Genomic DNA, 4,577 nt, shown 5'->3' on the forward strand with positions numbered 1-4,577 from the left:
TGTGAAGTCCGTGCTCTGGTGATCCAAACCGTTAGTACCGAGGGCCTTTGGATGTTTCATGCATAAAAACGCTCCAGATTTGATGATCCTAACTGTAAAATATTTCACTTATTTTTGGTTGAATGTGAACTTGGGTATGGTTAGGATTCTTCTGATTTGGGGAATTTTTGGTGCATGGGCCATCAACTGTGGGGCCCACATTATCAACGGTTGGCATCTTTGAACCATGGGCCCTGCTTGTCCAAATTGAAAGCATGAATGCTCCTACACAAACTTTCAGCCCAAGCATTTCAGAGTAGTGCGAATCATCCATCGTAAACATGGAGTGCATGAATGTCAATCCTCAGACAACGGGCCCCACAATTCAGACAACGGTCCAAATTCAGTGGGAAGAATCACATGGTTAAGATTGTCCAAGCAGGATGATTTTGGAGCTATTCTTCGTCCACAACGGGCCCACTATTTGGACGTTCTGGATTCCTTTTGATGTACCCCACGTGTATGGTGGATCATCACCACCATTTTGAAAAGAGAGATGTTCACATACAAACGTGCACGCTTAACATACAACGTTTTTTTTTTTTTTTCTGCCAATGTGTCACATGTGTGTAAAATCCGAGCTGTGCAAAAGGTGGGCTTGATCATAAAGATCACCTAGGATTAAAAAAAAAAAAAAGATGGACCGTTCATCAGGCGGGCCACACCATTGAAATATTCGGACAGTCGATGGTCTGTCTCGATGTATTCTGTGCCCATCTGATGAGTGGATTGTTCCAATTTTCGCTGGAGATGACCTTCATGATATGGTCCACCCATTTCATGGCTTGGATGATCTACTGAAGTGACACATCAGCGGAAAATAAAACGTTGTATGTTAAAGAATATGCATTTCTGTTTTGAAAATTGATATCTGGTTTGGAAATTCTAACAGCATCCTACGGTCCTCAGGGTTTGGTGATTGAGCACATTGATCTGATGAACTCCACAATCATGGACCATAAACCATCATGAAGAGTTAGGATTGTTTTATGGGGGAAATTTTTGGGGTGTGGTCCATCCACGCTGGATCATGACTAGTGGCTCTGGTCACTGAAAATTGGACCCTCTCTTTCCAAACTGATAACCCACTGGGCTGGGCCATCCCAGACCAGTCCAGCCCTGCAAGCAACCGATCCGACTCAGTACCGAACGAGTTGGTCCGAGCGGCCGAGTCTTTCAACCATCACTTGTCAGTTCTCCCAGAACTGAAGCTATGGGGCTAGCTTCTATGGTAACTTCCACACAGCATGGGAATAAGCATTGCCGTCCGATCAGCTAGGTCATGAGAATTGTTGGAACCGTGGAAGCAGATAGAGATGAATCAAGCAAAGTATTCTAATTGCACAACCAAGTTCAAACACAAACAAATTAAATTTTACGTGGAAAAACTCTTGCGGGAAGAAACATTAATGACATGGAGCAATAGTAATGCATTATGAAAGTAGAAATTTACAAGAGAAAGAATATCGATTCGAACAAGCCTCGAATCTACTCTTCAAGCACAAGTTATGGCCTTGAAACCCTTAGAAACGAATTTAGATAAGCTAGAACACCACTCTATACTCCTAAGTCCCGATTACACCCGATATATGTAACCCCATATAGTATCACAATCGGAATAGAAAACAAATCCCACACTTAACACAGTTCTGCATGTGTGCTCGATGGCACCTTCAATGGAACTTCGGATCGTCAATGGCATCGAACACCTTCTATGGCATCAAGAAAAACACTATAACGTTCCAGCAATAAAATATGGATTTTTCCATTAGCATCAAGCATCTGTCCATGGCATCGACAGACCCTGTTGTTTATAAATTTAAGACAACAACAACAATTTCCACATTGTCTTCAATTTTCATTCTTCATGACTTTATATCTTATTCTCTAATTCCACCTTACATCATTACTCTACAATCACTTCTCATGCACACTCTACTCCGTCTTTCTTTTACATCTTCACCAAGTCTACAGAAGTTGTACATAACTTGAAATTCTCTGTGGGAACCATCTTCGTAAGCATGCTACTCAGATTCATGCTCGTGTGAATTTTCTCTGGAGTCACGCCTCATTCTTCAAGTATATGTCAGATAAAATGATGACGCACATCAATATATTTAGTACGTGAGTGATGAATACACTTTTAACCAAATTGATCGCGCTTTCGCCGTCACAATTAATCGGCATGGCCTCTTGCTGAAGTCCCAACTAATTTATTATCCCTCTCAACCAAACACCTTCCTTAAACGCTTCCGTCATCGCCATGTACTCAGTTTTTGTTGTGGAAAGAGCCACCACAAACTGATCGCTCTACCTGCTAGTACAAATGAATAACCGTAAGTCAACATTCTATCATCTACACTGCCTGCGTAATCAGAATTCACATAGCTTACTAACTTGGCCCATAATTTCTCAAAAGATAAGACATAGTCTTGTCTACCTCGAATGTATCAAAATAGTCATTTTATTGCTTTCTAGTGTTGTTTGTTGGGGTTAGATGTGCACCTATTAATAACACCATTGCATGTGAAATATCCGGTCTCATATAGACCATGGTATACATCAAGCTGCCAACTGCGCTTAAATAAGGCTTACGAGACATAGCATACTTTTTTTCATCGGTTTTAGGACATTGTTCTGAATATATCTTGAAGTGAGCCGCGTGGAGAACGCTAACCATTTTTGTTTGTCCATCCCATACTCATCAATGTCTTTTCAAGGTATTCCACCTAAGATAATCATAGCCTGCTCCTCTTATTGTCTTTGTGTTTGTTAATGCCGAGAATCCTCTTTGCAACCCCCAAATCTTTCATATTGAATGTCCCTGATAACTGAATCTTTGGTAAGTTAATCTCATACATGCTATGATTAGCAATGAGCATGTCATCGATGTACAAAACTAGCATAATGAACTTTCCATCACCTAAGGTCTTGTAATAGATACAATGATCATATTCACTTCTTATAAACATCTAATTCACCATGAAAGAGTTAAACTTTTTATACCACTGCCTAAGCGACTGTTTTAAGATGTACAATGGCTTCCTTATTCTACAAACATTGTTATATGCCCATTGTATTTCGTAATATTTTGATTGCTTCATGTAAATATGTTCTTCCAATTCTCTATAAAGGAAGGTGGTCTTCACATTCATTTGCTCCAGTTCGATATTATATTGGGCAACTAGCGCCAACACGAATTTAATAGATACTTACTTCACAACCAACACAAATATATCAGTAAAGTCGACACATTCTCTCTGAGCATATTCCTTTGCTACCAACCTTGTCTTGTACCTATCATGTTTCTTCTTAAAGATTTACTTGTATCCGATTGCTTTACAGCCGATGTGAAGATCCACAAGCTCTCGCGTCTTGTTCTTGTACAAGGAATCTACCTCATCATCCATCGCTACTTTCCACATTGCGGCATCTTACTCATCAAGAGCCTCCTAAAGAGTAAACAGATGTTTTTCATGTATAATGAGGGCAAATGCAATATTCGAGTCATCTCTGTATCTCGCAGTAACTTATGATCCCACGGTAGAATCCTTCTCACAGGTAGCTACTCAATTTGCTCTCATACCTCTGTCTGCATACCTATATCTTTGTATGTATCATTTCTATCTAACTGAGAGTCCATAACCAACTTCTTAAGCGTATTATGTTCATCTTTACGGAATAAAGATCCTTCGTCAAATTTAATGTCACAACTAAGGACAATTTTTCGTGTGACTCAGTCATACAACTTGTACCCCTTCACACTACCACCATAGTTGAGAAAGATGTACTTTTTAGCCATTTAATATAGATTATCTCTCTCAACTAACAGTATATAAGAATAAGCATCGAGACCAAATACATACAGTCCCGAGTAGTCTACCTACTGATCACTCTACACTTCCTCTGAGATTTTACATTTAATGGTCGTAGAATGGGACCGATTCACTAAGTAATAAGCTGCATTAATGACCTCGGTCTACCGTTCCTTGACCAACTAAGCATTACTGATCACGCATCAAGCCTTTTCCAAGCGAGTCTAATTCATATGCTCATCCACGTCGTTCTACTTTGGTGTGTGGCACACTGTGTTGTATGTCACGATCCTTTCATTTTTATAACACCTATTGAAATCCCCATAAGTGAATTCCGTACTAGTATCTGTCCTTAATACCTCCACCTTTTGTCGTGACTATTTTTCCACTATCATCTTCTACTGCTTGAAGTTTGTGAAAATATCATATTTATTTTTTACAAAATAAATCAACACTTTTCTGGAATAGTCTTCAATAAAGGTGACAAACTATAACGACCCTCTACCAAAAACCACGGGCGCCAACCCCCATATATTAGAGTGCACATAATCAAGAACATCCTTATAAACATGTTTACCAGACTTAAAAGATAACCTCGACTATTTACCATATATATAATAAAATTAATTATTTAAAAAACTGAAATTAAACGACAGTTCGATATTATATTGGGCAACCAGCGCAAACATGAACTTAATAGATACTTGCTTCACAACCAATACG

The sequence above is a fragment of the Magnolia sinica genome, chromosome 15 (assembly GCF_029962835.1).
Source record: "Magnolia sinica isolate HGM2019 chromosome 15, MsV1, whole genome shotgun sequence".
In the NCBI taxonomy this organism is placed as follows: domain Eukaryota; kingdom Viridiplantae; phylum Streptophyta; class Magnoliopsida; order Magnoliales; family Magnoliaceae; genus Magnolia; species Magnolia sinica.